This window comes from Amaranthus tricolor, chromosome 6 (genome assembly GCF_026212465.1).
Source record: "Amaranthus tricolor cultivar Red isolate AtriRed21 chromosome 6, ASM2621246v1, whole genome shotgun sequence".
NCBI lineage: Eukaryota > Viridiplantae > Streptophyta > Magnoliopsida > Caryophyllales > Amaranthaceae > Amaranthus > Amaranthus tricolor.
In genome coordinates this window covers 11,346,140-11,366,492 of record NC_080052.1, presented here as the reverse complement: position 1 = coordinate 11,366,492, position 20,353 = coordinate 11,346,140, and the positions used below count along the sequence as shown (strand labels likewise).

The 20,353-nt window shown below is 47.3% G+C and overlaps 30 non-coding genes across 30 annotated transcripts; all 30 read left to right on the top strand.

Annotated features, from left to right (window-relative positions):
• The first annotated feature begins 228 nt into the window (after nt 1-228).
• Nucleotides 229-347, top strand: LOC130816269 (5S ribosomal RNA). The gene has a single exon (XR_009042812.1). It is a non-coding gene; the product is annotated as a 5S ribosomal RNA (ribosomal RNA).
• A 556-nt stretch (nt 348-903) lies between these two features.
• On the top strand, nt 904-1,022 carry LOC130816808 (5S ribosomal RNA). The gene has a single exon (XR_009043345.1). It is a non-coding gene; the product is annotated as a 5S ribosomal RNA (ribosomal RNA).
• A 554-nt stretch (nt 1,023-1,576) lies between these two features.
• Nucleotides 1,577-1,695, top strand: LOC130816268 (5S ribosomal RNA). The gene has a single exon (XR_009042811.1). It is a non-coding gene; the product is annotated as a 5S ribosomal RNA (ribosomal RNA).
• Nucleotides 1,696-2,251: 556 nt separating this feature from the next.
• Nucleotides 2,252-2,370, top strand: LOC130816267 (5S ribosomal RNA). Its single transcript, XR_009042810.1, has one exon. It is a non-coding gene; the product is annotated as a 5S ribosomal RNA (ribosomal RNA).
• Nucleotides 2,371-2,926: 556 nt separating this feature from the next.
• On the top strand, nt 2,927-3,045 carry LOC130816807 (5S ribosomal RNA). The gene has a single exon (XR_009043344.1). It is a non-coding gene; the product is annotated as a 5S ribosomal RNA (ribosomal RNA).
• Nucleotides 3,046-3,599: 554 nt separating this feature from the next.
• Nucleotides 3,600-3,718, top strand: LOC130816265 (5S ribosomal RNA). Its single transcript, XR_009042809.1, has one exon. It is a non-coding gene; the product is annotated as a 5S ribosomal RNA (ribosomal RNA).
• Nucleotides 3,719-4,274: 556 nt separating this feature from the next.
• LOC130816806 (5S ribosomal RNA) lies at nt 4,275-4,393 on the top strand. The gene has a single exon (XR_009043343.1). It is a non-coding gene; the product is annotated as a 5S ribosomal RNA (ribosomal RNA).
• A 556-nt stretch (nt 4,394-4,949) lies between these two features.
• Nucleotides 4,950-5,068, top strand: LOC130816526 (5S ribosomal RNA). The gene has a single exon (XR_009043054.1). It is a non-coding gene; the product is annotated as a 5S ribosomal RNA (ribosomal RNA).
• Nucleotides 5,069-5,624: 556 nt separating this feature from the next.
• LOC130816264 (5S ribosomal RNA) lies at nt 5,625-5,743 on the top strand. Its single transcript, XR_009042808.1, has one exon. It is a non-coding gene; the product is annotated as a 5S ribosomal RNA (ribosomal RNA).
• A 556-nt stretch (nt 5,744-6,299) lies between these two features.
• Nucleotides 6,300-6,418, top strand: LOC130816262 (5S ribosomal RNA). The gene has a single exon (XR_009042806.1). It is a non-coding gene; the product is annotated as a 5S ribosomal RNA (ribosomal RNA).
• Nucleotides 6,419-6,975: 557 nt separating this feature from the next.
• On the top strand, nt 6,976-7,094 carry LOC130816261 (5S ribosomal RNA). Its single transcript, XR_009042805.1, has one exon. It is a non-coding gene; the product is annotated as a 5S ribosomal RNA (ribosomal RNA).
• A 556-nt stretch (nt 7,095-7,650) lies between these two features.
• On the top strand, nt 7,651-7,769 carry LOC130816260 (5S ribosomal RNA). Its single transcript, XR_009042804.1, has one exon. It is a non-coding gene; the product is annotated as a 5S ribosomal RNA (ribosomal RNA).
• A 556-nt stretch (nt 7,770-8,325) lies between these two features.
• Nucleotides 8,326-8,444, top strand: LOC130816259 (5S ribosomal RNA). The gene has a single exon (XR_009042803.1). It is a non-coding gene; the product is annotated as a 5S ribosomal RNA (ribosomal RNA).
• A 556-nt stretch (nt 8,445-9,000) lies between these two features.
• LOC130816258 (5S ribosomal RNA) lies at nt 9,001-9,119 on the top strand. Its single transcript, XR_009042802.1, has one exon. It is a non-coding gene; the product is annotated as a 5S ribosomal RNA (ribosomal RNA).
• Nucleotides 9,120-9,675: 556 nt separating this feature from the next.
• Nucleotides 9,676-9,794, top strand: LOC130816257 (5S ribosomal RNA). Its single transcript, XR_009042801.1, has one exon. It is a non-coding gene; the product is annotated as a 5S ribosomal RNA (ribosomal RNA).
• Nucleotides 9,795-10,350: 556 nt separating this feature from the next.
• Nucleotides 10,351-10,469, top strand: LOC130816256 (5S ribosomal RNA). Its single transcript, XR_009042800.1, has one exon. It is a non-coding gene; the product is annotated as a 5S ribosomal RNA (ribosomal RNA).
• Nucleotides 10,470-11,025: 556 nt separating this feature from the next.
• LOC130816255 (5S ribosomal RNA) lies at nt 11,026-11,144 on the top strand. Its single transcript, XR_009042799.1, has one exon. It is a non-coding gene; the product is annotated as a 5S ribosomal RNA (ribosomal RNA).
• Nucleotides 11,145-11,700: 556 nt separating this feature from the next.
• LOC130816254 (5S ribosomal RNA) lies at nt 11,701-11,819 on the top strand. Its single transcript, XR_009042798.1, has one exon. It is a non-coding gene; the product is annotated as a 5S ribosomal RNA (ribosomal RNA).
• A 556-nt stretch (nt 11,820-12,375) lies between these two features.
• Nucleotides 12,376-12,494, top strand: LOC130816525 (5S ribosomal RNA). The gene has a single exon (XR_009043053.1). It is a non-coding gene; the product is annotated as a 5S ribosomal RNA (ribosomal RNA).
• A 555-nt stretch (nt 12,495-13,049) lies between these two features.
• LOC130816253 (5S ribosomal RNA) lies at nt 13,050-13,168 on the top strand. Its single transcript, XR_009042797.1, has one exon. It is a non-coding gene; the product is annotated as a 5S ribosomal RNA (ribosomal RNA).
• A 556-nt stretch (nt 13,169-13,724) lies between these two features.
• Nucleotides 13,725-13,843, top strand: LOC130816251 (5S ribosomal RNA). Its single transcript, XR_009042795.1, has one exon. It is a non-coding gene; the product is annotated as a 5S ribosomal RNA (ribosomal RNA).
• A 556-nt stretch (nt 13,844-14,399) lies between these two features.
• LOC130816249 (5S ribosomal RNA) lies at nt 14,400-14,518 on the top strand. Its single transcript, XR_009042794.1, has one exon. It is a non-coding gene; the product is annotated as a 5S ribosomal RNA (ribosomal RNA).
• A 556-nt stretch (nt 14,519-15,074) lies between these two features.
• LOC130816248 (5S ribosomal RNA) lies at nt 15,075-15,193 on the top strand. The gene has a single exon (XR_009042793.1). It is a non-coding gene; the product is annotated as a 5S ribosomal RNA (ribosomal RNA).
• Nucleotides 15,194-15,749: 556 nt separating this feature from the next.
• On the top strand, nt 15,750-15,868 carry LOC130816247 (5S ribosomal RNA). The gene has a single exon (XR_009042792.1). It is a non-coding gene; the product is annotated as a 5S ribosomal RNA (ribosomal RNA).
• A 556-nt stretch (nt 15,869-16,424) lies between these two features.
• Nucleotides 16,425-16,543, top strand: LOC130816246 (5S ribosomal RNA). The gene has a single exon (XR_009042791.1). It is a non-coding gene; the product is annotated as a 5S ribosomal RNA (ribosomal RNA).
• Nucleotides 16,544-17,099: 556 nt separating this feature from the next.
• On the top strand, nt 17,100-17,218 carry LOC130816245 (5S ribosomal RNA). The gene has a single exon (XR_009042790.1). It is a non-coding gene; the product is annotated as a 5S ribosomal RNA (ribosomal RNA).
• A 556-nt stretch (nt 17,219-17,774) lies between these two features.
• Nucleotides 17,775-17,893, top strand: LOC130816244 (5S ribosomal RNA). Its single transcript, XR_009042789.1, has one exon. It is a non-coding gene; the product is annotated as a 5S ribosomal RNA (ribosomal RNA).
• A 556-nt stretch (nt 17,894-18,449) lies between these two features.
• Nucleotides 18,450-18,568, top strand: LOC130816243 (5S ribosomal RNA). Its single transcript, XR_009042788.1, has one exon. It is a non-coding gene; the product is annotated as a 5S ribosomal RNA (ribosomal RNA).
• Nucleotides 18,569-19,124: 556 nt separating this feature from the next.
• Nucleotides 19,125-19,243, top strand: LOC130817202 (5S ribosomal RNA). Its single transcript, XR_009043717.1, has one exon. It is a non-coding gene; the product is annotated as a 5S ribosomal RNA (ribosomal RNA).
• A 554-nt stretch (nt 19,244-19,797) lies between these two features.
• Nucleotides 19,798-19,916, top strand: LOC130816242 (5S ribosomal RNA). The gene has a single exon (XR_009042787.1). It is a non-coding gene; the product is annotated as a 5S ribosomal RNA (ribosomal RNA).
• Nucleotides 19,917-20,353: the final 437 nt, after the last annotated feature.

Sequence of the window (20,353 nt, the reverse complement as noted above, 5' to 3'; positions counted from 1 at the left end):
CGCGGATTTCATAAACATTTTGTCTTTTTTTTGTTGCGAGTTCACCTTGCTTTTACAGACGGCGGACTCTTTTGGGAATGGGACAATACCGGGAGGGTGAAAAACAGTATTTGGGAAGAAGAAGGCTCGAAAGAGGGGTCTCGGTTGCGAGTTTACGAGCTTTGGAATGCTCTGGGTTTTTTTTTGGTCGGCAATGCGCATGTATACAAATTGTTACGGTGAATGAACGGGTGCGATCATACCAGCACTAATGCACCGGATCCCATCAGAACTCCGCAGCTAAGCGTGCTTGGGCGAGAGTAGTACTAGGATGGGTGACCTCCTGGGAAGTCCTCGTGTTGCACCCCTTTTTCCCTTCTTTTTTTTTTTTTTTATCGTTTTCATTTGCGAATTCTTTCCGCTCCACTTGAGCAAAAGGAATTTCGGTGATTATAGTAATATACTCTTTGGAAGTAATTTTATTTATAAAAATATAACTCGCAACCGGGTCCCGACCTCGAATTTACGGGCACTCGAAGGTAAGGACCCGTTGACGCGGGTCGATGCGCATACGAACGAATTGTTCGAAAGAGGCGTGCATCGGTGCGTTCGTGTAAGCGGAAATTGCACCGGACCCGTCGGAACTCCCCGCGGAAGCGTGCCTGGCATGGATGGCCTCTTGAATTCCAAGTGTTGCGCGGATTTCATAAACATTTTGTCTTTTTTTTGTTGCGAGTTCACCTTGCTTTTACAGACGGCGGACTCTTTTGGGAATGGGACAATACCGGGAGGGTGAAAAACAGTATTTGGGAAGAAGAAGGCTCGAAAGAGGGGTCTCGGTTGCGAGTTTACGAGCTTTGGAATGCTCTGGGTTTTTTTTTGGTCGGCAATGCGCATGTATACAAATTGTTACGGTGAATGAACGGGTGCGATCATACCAGCACTAATGCACCGGATCCCATCAGAACTCCGCAGTTAAGCGTGCTTGGGCGAGAGTAGTACTAGGATGGGTGACCTCCTGGGAAGTCCTCGTGTTGCACCCCTTTTTCCCTTCTTTTTTTTTTTTTATCGTTTTCATTTGCGAATTCTTTCCGCTCCACTTGAGCAAAAGGAATTTCGGTGATTATAGTAATATACTCTTTGGAAGTAATTTTATTTATAAAAATATAACTCGCAACCGGGTCCCGACCTCGAATTTACGGGCACTCGAAGGTAAGGACCCGTTGACGCGGGTCGATGCGCATACGAACGAATTGTTCGAAAGAGGCGTGCATCGGTGCGTTCGTGTAAGCGGAAATTGCACCGGACCCGTCGGAACTCCCCGCGGAAGCGTGCCTGGCATGGATGGCCTCTTGAATTCCAAGTGTTGCGCGGATTTCATAAACATTTTGTCTTTTTTTTGTTGCGAGTTCACCTTGCTTTTACAGACGGCGGACTCTTTTGGGAATGGGACAATACCGGGAGGGTGAAAAACAGTATTTGGGAAGAAGAAGGCTCGAAAGAGGGGTCTCGGTTGCGAGTTTACGAGCTTTGGAATGCTCTGGGTTTTTTTTTGGTCGGCAATGCGCATGTATACAAATTGTTACGGTGAATGAACGGGTGCGATCATACCAGCACTAATGCACCGGATCCCATCAGAACTCCGCAGCTAAGCGTGCTTGGGCGAGAGTAGTACTAGGATGGGTGACCTCCTGGGAAGTCCTCGTGTTGCACCCCTTTTTCCCTTCTTTTTTTTTTTTTTTATCGTTTTCATTTGCGAATTCTTTCCGCTCCACTTGAGCAAAAGGAATTTCGGTGATTATAGTAATATACTCTTTGGAAGTAATTTTATTTATAAAAATATAACTCGCAACCGGGTCCCGACCTCGAATTTACGGGCACTCGAAGGTAAGGACCCGTTGACGCGGGTCGATGCGCATACGAACGAATTGTTCGAAAGAGGCGTGCATCGGTGCGTTCGTGTAAGCGGAAATTGCACCGGACCCGTCGGAACTCCCCGCGGAAGCGTGCCTGGCATGGATGGCCTCTTGAATTCCAAGTGTTGCGCGGATTTCATAAACATTTTGTCTTTTTTTTGTTGCGAGTTCACCTTGCTTTTACAGACGGCGGACTCTTTTGGGAATGGGACAATACCGGGAGGGTGAAAAACAGTATTTGGGAAGAAGAAGGCTCGAAAGAGGGGTCTCGGTTGCGAGTTTACGAGCTTTGGAATGCTCTGGGTTTTTTTTTGGTCGGCAATGCGCATGTATACAAATTGTTACGGTGAATGAACGGGTGCGATCATACCAGCACTAATGCACCGGATCCCATCAGAACTCCGCAGCTAAGCGTGCTTGGGCGAGAGTAGTACTAGGATGGGTGACCTCCTGGGAAGTCCTCGTGTTGCACCCCTTTTTCCCTTCTTTTTTTTTTTTTTTATCGTTTTCATTTGCGAATTCTTTCCGCTCCACTTGAGCAAAAGGAATTTCGGTGATTATAGTAATATACTCTTTGGAAGTAATTTTATTTATAAAAATATAACTCGCAACCGGGTCCCGACCTCGAATTTACGGGCACTCGAAGGTAAGGACCCGTTGACGCGGGTCGATGCGCATACGAACGAATTGTTCGAAAGAGGCGTGCATCGGTGCGTTCGTGTAAGCGGAAATTGCACCGGACCCGTCGGAACTCCCCGCGGAAGCGTGCCTGGCATGGATGGCCTCTTGAATTCCAAGTGTTGCGCGGATTTCATAAACATTTTGTCTTTTTTTTGTTGCGAGTTCACCTTGCTTTTACAGACGGCGGACTCTTTTGGGAATGGGACAATACCGGGAGGGTGAAAAACAGTATTTGGGAAGAAGAAGGCTCGAAAGAGGGGTCTCGGTTGCGAGTTTACGAGCTTTGGAATGCTCTGGGTTTTTTTTTGGTCGGCAATGCGCATGTATACAAATTGTTACGGTGAATGAACGGGTGCGATCATACCAGCACTAATGCACCGGATCCCATCAGAACTCCGCAGTTAAGCGTGCTTGGGCGAGAGTAGTACTAGGATGGGTGACCTCCTGGGAAGTCCTCGTGTTGCACCCCTTTTTCCCTTCTTTTTTTTTTTTTATCGTTTTCATTTGCGAATTCTTTCCGCTCCACTTGAGCAAAAGGAATTTCGGTGATTATAGTAATATACTCTTTGGAAGTAATTTTATTTATAAAAATATAACTCGCAACCGGGTCCCGACCTCGAATTTACGGGCACTCGAAGGTAAGGACCCGTTGACGCGGGTCGATGCGCATACGAACGAATTGTTCGAAAGAGGCGTGCATCGGTGCGTTCGTGTAAGCGGAAATTGCACCGGACCCGTCGGAACTCCCCGCGGAAGCGTGCCTGGCATGGATGGCCTCTTGAATTCCAAGTGTTGCGCGGATTTCATAAACATTTTGTCTTTTTTTTGTTGCGAGTTCACCTTGCTTTTACAGACGGCGGACTCTTTTGGGAATGGGACAATACCGGGAGGGTGAAAAACAGTATTTGGGAAGAAGAAGGCTCGAAAGAGGGGTCTCGGTTGCGAGTTTACGAGCTTTGGAATGCTCTGGGTTTTTTTTTGGTCGGCAATGCGCATGTATACAAATTGTTACGGTGAATGAACGGGTGCGATCATACCAGCACTAATGCACCGGATCCCATCAGAACTCCGCAGCTAAGCGTGCTTGGGCGAGAGTAGTACTAGGATGGGTGACCTCCTGGGAAGTCCTCGTGTTGCACCCCTTTTTCCCTTCTTTTTTTTTTTTTTTATCGTTTTCATTTGCGAATTCTTTCCGCTCCACTTGAGCAAAAGGAATTTCGGTGATTATAGTAATATACTCTTTGGAAGTAATTTTATTTATAAAAATATAACTCGCAACCGGGTCCCGACCTCGAATTTACGGGCACTCGAAGGTAAGGACCTGTTGACGCGGGTCGATGCGCATACGAACGAATTGTTCGAAAGAGGCGTGCATCGGTGCGTTCGTGTAAGCGGAAATTGCACCGGACCCGTCGGAACTCCCCGCGGAAGCGTGCCTGGCATGGATGGCCTCTTGAATTCCAAGTGTTGCGCGGATTTCATAAACATTTTGTCTTTTTTTTGTTGCGAGTTCACCTTGCTTTTACAGACGGCGGACTCTTTTGGGAATGGGACAATACCGGGAGGGTGAAAAACAGTATTTGGGAAGAAGAAGGCTCGAAAGAGGGGTCTCGGTTGCGAGTTTACGAGCTTTGGAATGCTCTGGGTTTTTTTTTGGTCGGCAATGCGCATGTATACAAATTGTTACGGTGAATGAACGGGTGCGATCATACCAGCACTAATGCACCGGATCCCATCAGAACTCCGCAGTTAAGCGTGCTTGGGCGAGAGTAGTACTAGGATGGGTGACCTCCTGGGAAGTCCTCGTGTTGCACCCCTTTTTCCCTTCTTTTTTTTTTTTTTTATCGTTTTCATTTGCGAATTCTTTCCGCTCCACTTGAGCAAAAGGAATTTCGGTGATTATAGTAATATACTCTTTGGAAGTAATTTTATTTATAAAAATATAACTCGCAACCGGGTCCCGACCTCGAATTTACGGGCACTCGAAGGTAAGGACCCGTTGACGCGGGTCGATGCGCATACGAACGAATTGTTCGAAAGAGGCGTGCATCGGTGCGTTCGTGTAAGCGGAAATTGCACCGGACCCGTCGGAACTCCCCGCGGAAGCGTGCCTGGCATGGATGGCCTCTTGAATTCCAAGTGTTGCGCGGATTTCATAAACATTTTGTCTTTTTTTTGTTGCGAGTTCACCTTGCTTTTACAGACGGCGGACTCTTTTGGGAATGGGACAATACCGGGAGGGTGAAAAACAGTATTTGGGAAGAAGAAGGCTCGAAAGAGGGGTCTCGATTGCGAGTTTACGAGCTTTGGAATGCTCTGGGTTTTTTTTTGGTCGGCAATGCGCATGTATACAAATTGTTACGGTGAATGAACGGGTGCGATCATACCAGCACTAATGCACCGGATCCCATCAGAACTCCGCAGCTAAGCGTGCTTGGGCAAGAGTAGTACTAGGATGGGTGACCTCCTGGGAAGTCCTCGTGTTGCACCCCTTTTTCCCTTCTTTTTTTTTTTTTTATCGTTTTCATTTGCGAATTCTTTCCGCTCCACTTGAGCAAAAGGAATTTCGGTGATTATAGTAATATACTCTTTGGAAGTAATTTTATTTATAAAAATATAACTCGCAACCGGGTCCCGACCTCGAATTTACGGGCACTCGAAGGTAAGGACCCGTTGACGCGGGTCGATGCGCATACGAACGAATTGTTCGAAAGAGGCGTGCATCGGTGCGTTCGTGTAAGCGGAAATTGCACCGGACCCGTCGGAACTCCCCGCGGAAGCGTGCCTGGCATGGATGGCCTCTTGAATTCCAAGTGTTGCGCGGATTTCATAAACATTTTGTCTTTTTTTTGTTGCGAGTTCACCTTGCTTTTACAGACGGCGGACTCTTTTGGGAATGGGACAATACCGGGAGGGTGAAAAACAGTATTTGGGAAGAAGAAGGCTCGAAAGAGGGGTCTCGGTTGCGAGTTTACGAGCTTTGGAATGCTCTGGGTTTTTTTTTTGGTCGGCAATGCGCATGTATACAAATTGTTACGGTGAATGAACGGGTGCGATCATACCAGCACTAATGCACCGGATCCCATCAGAACTCCGCAGCTAAGCGTGCTTGGGCGAGAGTAGTACTAGGATGGGTGACCTCCTGGGAAGTCCTCGTGTTGCACCCCTTTTTCCCTTCTTTTTTTTTTTTTTTATCGTTTTCATTTGCGAATTCTTTCCGCTCCACTTGAGCAAAAGGAATTTCGGTGATTATAGTAATATACTCTTTGGAAGTAATTTTATTTATAAAAATATAACTCGCAACCGGGTCCCGACCTCGAATTTACGGGCACTCGAAGGTAAGGACCCGTTGACGCGGGTCGATGCGCATACGAACGAATTGTTCGAAAGAGGCGTGCATCGGTGCGTTCGTGTAAGCGGAAATTGCACCGGACCCGTCGGAACTCCCCGCGGAAGCGTGCCTGGCATGGATGGCCTCTTGAATTCCAAGTGTTGCGCGGATTTCATAAACATTTTGTCTTTTTTTTGTTGCGAGTTCACCTTGCTTTTACAGACGGCGGACTCTTTTGGGAATGGGACAATACCGGGAGGGTGAAAAACAGTATTTGGGAAGAAGAAGGCTCGAAAGAGGGGTCTCGGTTGCGAGTTTACGAGCTTTGGAATGCTCTGGGTTTTTTTTTGGTCGGCAATGCGCATGTATACAAATTGTTACGGTGAATGAACGGGTGCGATCATACCAGCACTAATGCACCGGATCCCATCAGAACTCCGCAGCTAAGCGTGCTTGGGCGAGAGTAGTACTAGGATGGGTGACCTCCTGGGAAGTCCTCGTGTTGCACCCCTTTTTCCCTTCTTTTTTTTTTTTTTTATCGTTTTCATTTGCGAATTCTTTCCGCTCCACTTGAGCAAAAGGAATTTCGGTGATTATAGTAATATACTCTTTGGAAGTAATTTTATTTATAAAAATATAACTCGCAACCGGGTCCCGACCTCGAATTTACGGGCACTCGAAGGTAAGGACCCGTTGACGCGGGTCGATGCGCATACGAACGAATTGTTCGAAAGAGGCGTGCATCGGTGCGTTCGTGTAAGCGGAAATTGCACCGGACCCGTCGGAACTCCCCGCGGAAGCGTGCCTGGCATGGATGGCCTCTTGAATTCCAAGTGTTGCGCGGATTTCATAAACATTTTGTCTTTTTTTTGTTGCGAGTTCACCTTGCTTTTACAGACGGCGGACTCTTTTGGGAATGGGACAATACCGGGAGGGTGAAAAACAGTATTTGGGAAGAAGAAGGCTCGAAAGAGGGGTCTCGGTTGCGAGTTTACGAGCTTTGGAATGCTCTGGGTTTTTTTTTTGGTCGGCAATGCGCATGTATACAAATTGTTACGGTGAATGAACGGGTGCGATCATACCAGCACTAATGCACCGGATCCCATCAGAACTCCGCAGCTAAGCGTGCTTGGGCGAGAGTAGTACTAGGATGGGTGACCTCCTGGGAAGTCCTCGTGTTGCACCCCTTTTTCCCTTCTTTTTTTTTTTTTTTATCGTTTTCATTTGCGAATTCTTTCCGCTCCACTTGAGCAAAAGGAATTTCGGTGATTATAGTAATATACTCTTTGGAAGTAATTTTATTTATAAAAATATAACTCGCAACCGGGTCCCGACCTCGAATTTACGGGCACTCGAAGGTAAGGACCTGTTGACGCGGGTCGATGCGCATACGAACGAATTGTTCGAAAGAGGCGTGCATCGGTGCGTTCGTGTAAGCGGAAATTGCACCGGACCCGTCGGAACTCCCCGCGGAAGCGTGCCTGGCATGGATGGCCTCTTGAATTCCAAGTGTTGCGCGGATTTCATAAACATTTTGTCTTTTTTTTGTTGCGAGTTCACCTTGCTTTTACAGACGGCGGACTCTTTTGGGAATGGGACAATACCGGGAGGGTGAAAAACAGTATTTGGGAAGAAGAAGGCTCGAAAGAGGGGTCTCGGTTGCGAGTTTACGAGCTTTGGAATGCTCTGGGTTTTTTTTTGGTCGGCAATGCGCATGTATACAAATTGTTACGGTGAATGAACGGGTGCGATCATACCAGCACTAATGCACCGGATCCCATCAGAACTCCGCAGCTAAGCGTGCTTGGGCGAGAGTAGTACTAGGATGGGTGACCTCCTGGGAAGTCCTCGTGTTGCACCCCTTTTTCCCTTCTTTTTTTTTTTTTTTATCGTTTTCATTTGCGAATTCTTTCCGCTCCACTTGAGCAAAAGGAATTTCGGTGATTATAGTAATATACTCTTTGGAAGTAATTTTATTTATAAAAATATAACTCGCAACCGGGTCCCGACCTCGAATTTACGGGCACTCGAAGGTAAGGACCCGTTGACGCGGGTCGATGCGCATACGAACGAATTGTTCGAAAGAGGCGTGCATCGGTGCGTTCGTGTAAGCGGAAATTGCACCGGACCCGTCGGAACTCCCCGCGGAAGCGTGCCTGGCATGGATGGCCTCTTGAATTCCAAGTGTTGCGCGGATTTCATAAACATTTTGTCTTTTTTTTGTTGCGAGTTCACCTTGCTTTTACAGACGGCGGACTCTTTTGGGAATGGGACAATACCGGGAGGGTGAAAAACAGTATTTGGGAAGAAGAAGGCTCGAAAGAGGGGTCTCGGTTGCGAGTTTACGAGCTTTGGAATGCTCTGGGTTTTTTTTTGGTCGGCAATGCGCATGTATACAAATTGTTACGGTGAATGAACGGGTGCGATCATACCAGCACTAATGCACCGGATCCCATCAGAACTCCGCAGCTAAGCGTGCTTGGGCGAGAGTAGTACTAGGATGGGTGACCTCCTGGGAAGTCCTCGTGTTGCACCCCTTTTTCCCTTCTTTTTTTTTTTTTTTATCGTTTTCATTTGCGAATTCTTTCCGCTCCACTTGAGCAAAAGGAATTTCGGTGATTATAGTAATATACTCTTTGGAAGTAATTTTATTTATAAAAATATAACTCGCAACCGGGTCCCGACCTCGAATTTACGGGCACTCGAAGGTAAGGACCCGTTGACGCGGGTCGATGCGCATACGAACGAATTGTTCGAAAGAGGCGTGCATCGGTGCGTTCGTGTAAGCGGAAATTGCACCGGACCCGTCGGAACTCCCCGCGGAAGCGTGCCTGGCATGGATGGCCTCTTGAATTCCAAGTGTTGCGCGGATTTCATAAACATTTTGTCTTTTTTTTGTTGCGAGTTCACCTTGCTTTTACAGACGGCGGACTCTTTTGGGAATGGGACAATACCGGGAGGGTGAAAAACAGTATTTGGGAAGAAGAAGGCTCGAAAGAGGGGTCTCGGTTGCGAGTTTACGAGCTTTGGAATGCTCTGGGTTTTTTTTTGGTCGGCAATGCGCATGTATACAAATTGTTACGGTGAATGAACGGGTGCGATCATACCAGCACTAATGCACCGGATCCCATCAGAACTCCGCAGCTAAGCGTGCTTGGGCGAGAGTAGTACTAGGATGGGTGACCTCCTGGGAAGTCCTCGTGTTGCACCCCTTTTTCCCTTCTTTTTTTTTTTTTTTATCGTTTTCATTTGCGAATTCTTTCCGCTCCACTTGAGCAAAAGGAATTTCGGTGATTATAGTAATATACTCTTTGGAAGTAATTTTATTTATAAAAATATAACTCGCAACCGGGTCCCGACCTCGAATTTACGGGCACTCGAAGGTAAGGACCCGTTGACGCGGGTCGATGCGCATACGAACGAATTGTTCGAAAGAGGCGTGCATCGGTGCGTTCGTGTAAGCGGAAATTGCACCGGACCCGTCGGAACTCCCCGCGGAAGCGTGCCTGGCATGGATGGCCTCTTGAATTCCAAGTGTTGCGCGGATTTCATAAACATTTTGTCTTTTTTTTGTTGCGAGTTCACCTTGCTTTTACAGACGGCGGACTCTTTTGGGAATGGGACAATACCGGGAGGGTGAAAAACAGTATTTGGGAAGAAGAAGGCTCGAAAGAGGGGTCTCGGTTGCGAGTTTACGAGCTTTGGAATGCTCTGGGTTTTTTTTTGGTCGGCAATGCGCATGTATACAAATTGTTACGGTGAATGAACGGGTGCGATCATACCAGCACTAATGCACCGGATCCCATCAGAACTCCGCAGCTAAGCGTGCTTGGGCGAGAGTAGTACTAGGATGGGTGACCTCCTGGGAAGTCCTCGTGTTGCACCCCTTTTTCCCTTCTTTTTTTTTTTTTTTATCGTTTTCATTTGCGAATTCTTTCCGCTCCACTTGAGCAAAAGGAATTTCGGTGATTATAGTAATATACTCTTTGGAAGTAATTTTATTTATAAAAATATAACTCGCAACCGGGTCCCGACCTCGAATTTACGGGCACTCGAAGGTAAGGACCCGTTGACGCGGGTCGATGCGCATACGAACGAATTGTTCGAAAGAGGCGTGCATCGGTGCGTTCGTGTAAGCGGAAATTGCACCGGACCCGTCGGAACTCCCCGCGGAAGCGTGCCTGGCATGGATGGCCTCTTGAATTCCAAGTGTTGCGCGGATTTCATAAACATTTTGTCTTTTTTTTGTTGCGAGTTCACCTTGCTTTTACAGACGGCGGACTCTTTTGGGAATGGGACAATACCGGGAGGGTGAAAAACAGTATTTGGGAAGAAGAAGGCTCGAAAGAGGGGTCTCGGTTGCGAGTTTACGAGCTTTGGAATGCTCTGGGTTTTTTTTTGGTCGGCAATGCGCATGTATACAAATTGTTACGGTGAATGAACGGGTGCGATCATACCAGCACTAATGCACCGGATCCCATCAGAACTCCGCAGCTAAGCGTGCTTGGGCGAGAGTAGTACTAGGATGGGTGACCTCCTGGGAAGTCCTCGTGTTGCACCCCTTTTTCCCTTCTTTTTTTTTTTTTTTATCGTTTTCATTTGCGAATTCTTTCCGCTCCACTTGAGCAAAAGGAATTTCGGTGATTATAGTAATATACTCTTTGGAAGTAATTTTATTTATAAAAATATAACTCGCAACCGGGTCCCGACCTCGAATTTACGGGCACTCGAAGGTAAGGACCCGTTGACGCGGGTCGATGCGCATACGAACGAATTGTTCGAAAGAGGCGTGCATCGGTGCGTTCGTGTAAGCGGAAATTGCACCGGACCCGTCGGAACTCCCCGCGGAAGCGTGCCTGGCATGGATGGCCTCTTGAATTCCAAGTGTTGCGCGGATTTCATAAACATTTTGTCTTTTTTTTGTTGCGAGTTCACCTTGCTTTTACAGACGGCGGACTCTTTTGGGAATGGGACAATACCGGGAGGGTGAAAAACAGTATTTGGGAAGAAGAAGGCTCGAAAGAGGGGTCTCGGTTGCGAGTTTACGAGCTTTGGAATGCTCTGGGTTTTTTTTTGGTCGGCAATGCGCATGTATACAAATTGTTACGGTGAATGAACGGGTGCGATCATACCAGCACTAATGCACCGGATCCCATCAGAACTCCGCAGCTAAGCGTGCTTGGGCGAGAGTAGTACTAGGATGGGTGACCTCCTGGGAAGTCCTCGTGTTGCACCCCTTTTTCCCTTCTTTTTTTTTTTTTTTATCGTTTTCATTTGCGAATTCTTTCCGCTCCACTTGAGCAAAAGGAATTTCGGTGATTATAGTAATATACTCTTTGGAAGTAATTTTATTTATAAAAATATAACTCGCAACCGGGTCCCGACCTCGAATTTACGGGCACTCGAAGGTAAGGACCCGTTGACGCGGGTCGATGCGCATACGAACGAATTGTTCGAAAGAGGCGTGCATCGGTGCGTTCGTGTAAGCGGAAATTGCACCGGACCCATCGGAACTCCCCGCGGAAGCGTGCCTGGCATGGATGGCCTCTTGAATTCCAAGTGTTGCGCGGATTTCATAAACATTTTGTCTTTTTTTTGTTGCGAGTTCACCTTGCTTTTACAGACGGCGGACTCTTTTGGGAATGGGACAATACCGGGAGGGTGAAAAACAGTATTTGGGAAGAAGAAGGCTCGAAAGAGGGGTCTCGGTTGCGAGTTTACGAGCTTTGGAATGCTCTGGGTTTTTTTTTGGTCGGCAATGCGCATGTATACAAATTGTTACGGTGAATGAACGGGTGCGATCATACCAGCACTAATGCACCGGATCCCATCAGAACTCCGCAGCTAAGCGTGCTTGGGCGAGAGTAGTACTAGGATGGGTGACCTCCTGGGAAGTCCTCGTGTTGCACCCCTTTTTCCCTTCTTTTTTTTTTTTTTTATCGTTTTCATTTGCGAATTCTTTCCGCTCCACTTGAGCAAAAGGAATTTCGGTGATTATAGTAATATACTCTTTGGAAGTAATTTTATTTATAAAAATATAACTCGCAACCGGGTCCCGACCTCGAATTTACGGGCACTCGAAGGTAAGGACCCGTTGACGCGGGTCGATGCGCATACGAACGAATTGTTCGAAAGAGGCGTGCATCGGTGCGTTCGTGTAAGCGGAAATTGCACCGGACCCGTCGGAACTCCCCGCGGAAGCGTGCCTGGCATGGATGGCCTCTTGAATTCCAAGTGTTGCGCGGATTTCATAAACATTTTGTCTTTTTTTTGTTGCGAGTTCACCTTGCTTTTACAGACGGCGGACTCTTTTGGGAATGGGACAATACCGGGAGGGTGAAAAACAGTATTTGGGAAGAAGAAGGCTCGAAAGAGGGGTCTCGATTGCGAGTTTACGAGCTTTGGAATGCTCTGGGTTTTTTTTTGGTCGGCAATGCGCATGTATACAAATTGTTACGGTGAATGAACGGGTGCGATCATACCAGCACTAATGCACCGGATCCCATCAGAACTCCGCAGCTAAGCGTGCTTGGGCAAGAGTAGTACTAGGATGGGTGACCTCCTGGGAAGTCCTCGTGTTGCACCCCTTTTTCCCTTCTTTTTTTTTTTTTTATCGTTTTCATTTGCGAATTCTTTCCGCTCCACTTGAGCAAAAGGAATTTCGGTGATTATAGTAATATACTCTTTGGAAGTAATTTTATTTATAAAAATATAACTCGCAACCGGGTCCCGACCTCGAATTTACGGGCACTCGAAGGTAAGGACCCGTTGACGCGGGTCGATGCGCATACGAACGAATTGTTCGAAAGAGGCGTGCATCGGTGCGTTCGTGTAAGCGGAAATTGCACCGGACCCGTCGGAACTCCCCGCGGAAGCGTGCCTGGCATGGATGGCCTCTTGAATTCCAAGTGTTGCGCGGATTTCATAAACATTTTGTCTTTTTTTTGTTGCGAGTTCACCTTGCTTTTACAGACGGCGGACTCTTTTGGGAATGGGACAATACCGGGAGGGTGAAAAACAGTATTTGGGAAGAAGAAGGCTCGAAAGAGGGGTCTCGGTTGCGAGTTTACGAGCTTTGGAATGCTCTGGGTTTTTTTTTGGTCGGCAATGCGCATGTATACAAATTGTTACGGTGAATGAACGGGTGCGATCATACCAGCACTAATGCACCGGATCCCATCAGAACTCCGCAGCTAAGCGTGCTTGGGCGAGAGTAGTACTAGGATGGGTGACCTCCTGGGAAGTCCTCGTGTTGCACCCCTTTTTCCCTTCTTTTTTTTTTTTTTTATCGTTTTCATTTGCGAATTCTTTCCGCTCCACTTGAGCAAAAGGAATTTCGGTGATTATAGTAATATACTCTTTGGAAGTAATTTTATTTATAAAAATATAACTCGCAACCGGGTCCCGACCTCGAATTTACGGGCACTCGAAGGTAAGGACCCGTTGACGCGGGTCGATGCGCATACGAACGAATTGTTCGAAAGAGGCGTGCATCGGTGCGTTCGTGTAAGCGGAAATTGCACCGGACCCGTCGGAACTCCCCGCGGAAGCGTGCCTGGCATGGATGGCCTCTTGAATTCCAAGTGTTGCGCGGATTTCATAAACATTTTGTCTTTTTTTTGTTGCGAGTTCACCTTGCTTTTACAGACGGCGGACTCTTTTGGGAATGGGACAATACCGGGAGGGTGAAAAACAGTATTTGGGAAGAAGAAGGCTCGAAAGAGGGGTCTCGGTTGCGAGTTTACGAGCTTTGGAATGCTCTGGGTTTTTTTTTGGTCGGCAATGCGCATGTATACAAATTGTTACGGTGAATGAACGGGTGCGATCATACCAGCACTAATGCACCGGATCCCATCAGAACTCCGCAGCTAAGCGTGCTTGGGCGAGAGTAGTACTAGGATGGGTGACCTCCTGGGAAGTCCTCGTGTTGCACCCCTTTTTCCCTTCTTTTTTTTTTTTTTTATCGTTTTCATTTGCGAATTCTTTCCGCTCCACTTGAGCAAAAGGAATTTCGGTGATTATAGTAATATACTCTTTGGAAGTAATTTTATTTATAAAAATATAACTCGCAACCGGGTCCCGACCTCGAATTTACGGGCACTCGAAGGTAAGGACCCGTTGACGCGGGTCGATGCGCATACGAACGAATTGTTCGAAAGAGGCGTGCATCGGTGCGTTCGTGTAAGCGGAAATTGCACCGGACCCGTCGGAACTCCCCGCGGAAGCGTGCCTGGCATGGATGGCCTCTTGAATTCCAAGTGTTGCGCGGATTTCATAAACATTTTGTCTTTTTTTTGTTGCGAGTTCACCTTGCTTTTACAGACGGCGGACTCTTTTGGGAATGGGACAATACCGGGAGGGTGAAAAACAGTATTTGGGAAGAAGAAGGCTCGAAAGAGGGGTCTCGGTTGCGAGTTTACGAGCTTTGGAATGCTCTGGGTTTTTTTTTGGTCGGCAATGCGCATGTATACAAATTGTTACGGTGAATGAACGGGTGCGATCATACCAGCACTAATGCACCGGATCCCATCAGAACTCCGCAGCTAAGCGTGCTTGGGCGAGAGTAGTACTAGGATGGGTGACCTCCTGGGAAGTCCTCGTGTTGCACCCCTTTTTCCCTTCTTTTTTTTTTTTTTTATCGTTTTCATTTGCGAATTCTTTCCGCTCCACTTGAGCAAAAGGAATTTCGGTGATTATAGTAATATACTCTTTGGAAGTAATTTTATTTATAAAAATATAACTCGCAACCGGGTCCCGACCTCGAATTTACGGGCACTCGAAGGTAAGGACCCGTTGACGCGGGTCGATGCGCATACGAACGAATTGTTCGAAAGAGGCGTGCATCGGTGCGTTCGTGTAAGCGGAAATTGCACCGGACCCATCGGAACTCCCCGCGGAAGCGTGCCTGGCATGGATGGCCTCTTGAATTCCAAGTGTTGCGCGGATTTCATAAACATTTTGTCTTTTTTTTGTTGCGAGTTCACCTTGCTTTTACAGACGGCGGACTCTTTTGGGAATGGGACAATACCGGGAGGGTGAAAAACAGTATTTGGGAAGAAGAAGGCTCGAAAGAGGGGTCTCGGTTGCGAGTTTACGAGCTTTGGAATGCTCTGGGTTTTTTTTTGGTCGGCAATGCGCATGTATACAAATTGTTACGGTGAATGAACGGGTGCGATCATACCAGCACTAATGCACCGGATCCCATCAGAACTCCGCAGCTAAGCGTGCTTGGGCGAGAGTAGTACTAGGATGGGTGACCTCCTGGGAAGTCCTCGTGTTGCACCCCTTTTTCCCTTCTTTTTTTTTTTTTTTATCGTTTTCATTTGCGAATTCTTTCCGCTCCACTTGAGCAAAAGGAATTTCGGTGATTATAGTAATATACTCTTTGGAAGTAATTTTATTTATAAAAATATAACTCGCAACCGGGTCCCGACCTCGAATTTACGGGCACTCGAAGGTAAGGACCCGTTGACGCGGGTCGATGCGCATACGAACGAATTGTTCGAAAGAGGCGTGCATCGGTGCGTTCGTGTAAGCGGAAATTGCACCGGACCCGTCGGAACTCCCCGCGGAAGCGTGCCTGGCATGGATGGCCTCTTGAATTCCAAGTGTTGCGCGGATTTCATAAACATTTTGTCTTTTTTTTGTTGCGAGTTCACCTTGCTTTTACAGACGGCGGACTCTTTTGGGAATGGGACAATACCGGGAGGGTGAAAAACAGTATTTGGGAAGAAGAAGGCTCGAAAGAGGGGTCTCGGTTGCGAGTTTACGAGCTTTGGAATGCTCTGGGTTTTTTTTTGGTCGGCAATGCGCATGTATACAAATTGTTACGGTGAATGAACGGGTGCGATCATACCAGCACTAATGCACCGGATCCCATCAGAACTCCGCAGCTAAGCGTGCTTGGGCGAGAGTAGTACTAGGATGGGTGACCTCCTGGGAAGTCCTCGTGTTGCACCCCTTTTTCCCTTCTTTTTTTTTTTTTTTATCGTTTTCATTTGCGAATTCTTTCCGCTCCACTTGAGCAAAAGGAATTTCGGTGATTATAGTAATATACTCTTTGGAAGTAATTTTATTTATAAAAATATAACTCGCAACCGGGTCCCGACCTCGAATTTACGGGCACTCGAAGGTAAGGACCCGTTGACGCGGGTCGATGCGCATACGAACGAATTGTTCGAAAGAGGCGTGCATCGGTGCGTTCGTGTAAGCGGAAATTGCACCGGACCCGTCGGAACTCCCCGCGGAAGCGTGCCTGGCATGGATGGCCTCTTGAATTCCAAGTGTTGCGCGGATTTCATAAACATTTTGTCTTTTTTTTGTTGCGAGTTCACCTTGCTTTTACAGACGGCGGACTCTTTTGGGAATGGGACAATACCGGGAGGGTGAAAAACAGTATTTGGGAAGAAGAAGGCTCGAAAGAGGGGTCTCGGTTGCGAGTTTACGAGCTTTGGAATGCTCTGGGTTTTTTTTTGGTCGGCAATGCGCATGTATACAAATTGTTACGGTGAATGAACGGGTGCGATCATACCAGCACTAATGCACCGGATCCCATCAGAACTCCGCAGCTAAGCGTGCTTGGGCGAGAGTAGTACTAGGATGGGTGACCTCCTGGGAAGTCCTCGTGTTGCACCCCTTTTTCCCTTCTTTTTTTTTTTTTTTATCGTTTTCATTTGCGAATTCTTTCCGCTCCACTTGAGCAAAAGGAATTTCGGTGATTATAGTAATATACTCTTTGGAAGTAATTTTATTTATAAAAATATAACTCGCAACCGGGTCCCGACCTCGAATTTACGGGCACTCGAAGGTAAGGACCCGTTGACGCGGGTCGATGCGCATACGAACGAATTGTTCGAAAGAGGCGTGCATCGGTGCGTTCGTGTAAGCGGAAATTGCACCGGACCCGTCGGAACTCCCCGCGGAAGCGTGCCTGGCATGGATGGCCTCTTGAATTCCAAGTGTTGCGCGGATTTCATAAACATTTTGTCTTTTTTTTGTTGCGAGTTCACCTTGCTTTTACAGACGGCGGACTCTTTTGGGAATGGGACAATACCGGGAGGGTGAAAAACAGTATTTGGGAAGAAGAAGGCTCGAAAGAGGGGTCTCGGTTGCGAGTTTACGAGCTTTGGAATGCTCTGGGTTTTTTTTTGGTCGGCAATGCGCATGTATACAAATTGTTACGGTGAATGAACGGGTGCGATCATACCAGCACTAATGCACCGGATCCCATCAGAACTCCGCAGCTAAGCGTGCTTGGGCGAGAGTAGTACTAGGATGGGTGACCTCCTGGGAAGTCCTCGTGTTGCACCCCTTTTTCCCTTCTTTTTTTTTTTTTTTATCGTTTTCATTTGCGAATTCTTTCCGCTCCACTTGAGCAAAAGGAATTTCGGTGATTATAGTAATATACTCTTTGGAAGTAATTTTATTTATAAAAATATAACTCGCAACCGGGTCCCGACCTCGAATTTACGGGCACTCGAAGGTAAGGACCCGTTGACGCGGGTCGATGCGCATACGAACGAATTGTTCGAAAGAGGCGTGCATCGGTGCGTTCGTGTAAGCGGAAATTGCACCGGACCCGTCGGAACTCCCCGCGGAAGCGTGCCTGGCATGGATGGCCTCTTGAATTCCAAGTGTTGCGCGGATTTCATAAACATTTTGTCTTTTTTTTGTTGCGAGTTCACCTTGCTTTTACAGACGGCGGACTCTTTTGGGAATGGGACAATACCGGGAGGGTGAAAAACAGTATTTGGGAAGAAGAAGGCTCGAAAGAGGGGTCTCGGTTGCGAGTTTACGAGCTTTGGAATGCTCTGGGTTTTTTTTTGGTCGGCAATGCGCATGTATACAAATTGTTACGGTGAATGAACGGGTGCGATCATACCAGCACTAATGCACCGGATCCCATCAGAACTCCGCAGCTAAGCGTGCTTGGGCGAGAGTAGTACTAGGATGGGTGACCTCCTGGGAAGTCCTCGTGTTGCACCCCTTTTTCCCTTCTTTTTTTTTTTTTTTATCGTTTTCATTTGCGAATTCTTTCCGCTCCACTTGAGCAAAAGGAATTTCGGTGATTATAGTAATATACTCTTTGGAAGTAATTTTATTTATAAAAATATAACTCGCAACCGGGTCCCGACCTCGAATTTACGGGCACTCGAAGGTAAGGACCCGTTGACGCGGGTCGATGCGCATACGAACGAATTGTTCGAAAGAGGCGTGCATCGGTGCGTTCGTGTAAGCGGAAATTGCACCGGACCCGTCGGAACTCCCCGCGGAAGCGTGCCTGGCATGGATGGCCTCTTGAATTCCAAGTGTTGCGCGGATTTCATAAACATTTTGTCTTTTTTTTGTTGCGAGTTCACCTTGCTTTTACAGACGGCGGACTCTTTTGGGAATGGGACAATACCGGGAGGGTGAAAAACAGTATTTGGGAAGAAGAAGGCTCGAAAGAGGGGTCTCGGTTGCGAGTTTACGAGCTTTGGAATGCTCTGGGTTTTTTTTTGGTCGGCAATGCGCATGTATACAAATTGTTACGGTGAATGAACGGGTGCGATCATACCAGCACTAATGCACCGGATCCCATCAGAACTCCGCAGCTAAGCGTGCTTGGGCGAGAGTAGTACTAGGATGGGTGACCTCCTGGGAAGTCCTCGTGTTGCACCCCTTTTTCCCTTCTTTTTTTTTTTTTTTATCGTTTTCATTTGCGAATTCTTTCCGCTCCACTTGAGCAAAAGGAATTTCGGTGATTATAGTAATATACTCTTTGGAAGTAATTTTATTTATAAAAATATAACTCGCAACCGGGTCCCGACCTCGAATTTACGGGCACTCGAAGGTAAGGACCAGTTGACGCGGGTCGATGCGCATACGAACGAATTGTTCGAAAGAGGCGTGCATCGGTGCGTTCGTGTAAGCGGAAATTGCACCGGACCCGTCGGAACTCCCCGCGGAAGCGTGCCTGGCATGGATGGCCTCTTGAATTCCAAGTGTTGCGCGGATTTCATAAACATTTTGTCTTTTTTTTGTTGCGAGTTCACCTTGCTTTTACAGACGGCGGACTCTTTTGGGAATGGGACAATACCGGGAGGGTGAAAAACAGTATTTGGGAAGAAGAAGGCTCGAAAGAGGGGTCTCGGTTGCGAGTTTACGAGCTTTGGAATGCTCTGGGTTTTTTTTTGGTCGGCAATGCGCATGTATACAAATTGTTACGGAGAATGAACGGGTGCAATCATACCAGCACTAATGCACCGGATCCCATCAGAACTCCGCAGTTAAGCGTGCTTGGGCGAGAGTAGTACTAGGATGGGTGACCTCCTGGGAAGTCCTCGTGTTGCACCCCTTTTTCCCTTCTTTTTTTTTTTTTATCGTTTTCATTTGCGAATTCTTTCCGCTCCACTTGAGCAAAAGGAATTTCGGTGATTATAGTAATATACTCTTTGGAAGTAATTTTATTTATAAAAATATAACTCGCAACCGGGTCCCGACCTCGAATTTACGGGCACTCGAAGGTAAGGACCAGTTGACGCGGGTCGATGCGCATACGAACGAATTGTTCGAAAGAGGCGTGCATCGGTGCGTTCGTGTAAGCGGAAATTGCACCGGACCCGTCGGAACTCCCCGCGGAAGCGTGCCTGGCATGGATGGCCTCTTGAATTCCAAGTGTTGCGCGGATTTCATAAACATTTTGTCTTTTTTTTGTTGCGAGTTCACCTTGCTTTTACAGACGGCGGACTCTTTTGGGAATGGGACAATACCGGGAGGGTGAAAAACAGTATTTGGGAAGAAGAAGGCTCGAAAGAGGGGTCTCGGTTGCGAGTTTACGAGCTTTGGAATGCTCTGGGTTTTTTTTTGGTCGGCAATGCGCATGTATACAAATTGTTACGGTGAATGAATGGGTGCGATCATACCAGCACTAATGCACCGGATCCCATCAGAACTCCGCAGCTAAGCGTGCTTGGGCGAGAGTAGTACTAGGATGGGTGACCTCCTGGGAAGTCCTCGTGTTGCACCCCTTTTTCCCTTCTTTTTTTTTTTTTATCGTTTTCATTTGCGAATTCTTTCCGCTCCACTTGAGCAAAAGGAATTTCGGTGATTATAGTAATATACTCTTTGGAAGTAATTTTATTTATAAAAATATAACTCGCAACCGGGTCCCGACCTCGAATTTACGGGCACTCGAAGGTAAGGACCCGTTGACGCGGGTCGATGCGCATACGAACGAATTGTTCGAAAGAGGCGTGCATCGGTGCGTTCGTGTAAGCGGAAATTGCACCGGACCCGTCGGAACTCCCCGCGGAAGCGTGCCTGGCATGGATGGCCTCTTGAATTCCAAGTGTTGCGCGGATTTCATAAACATTTTGTCTTTTTTTTGTTGCGAGTTCACCTTGCTTTTACAGACGGCGGACTCTTTTGGGAATGGGACAATACCGGGAGGGTGAAAAACAGTATT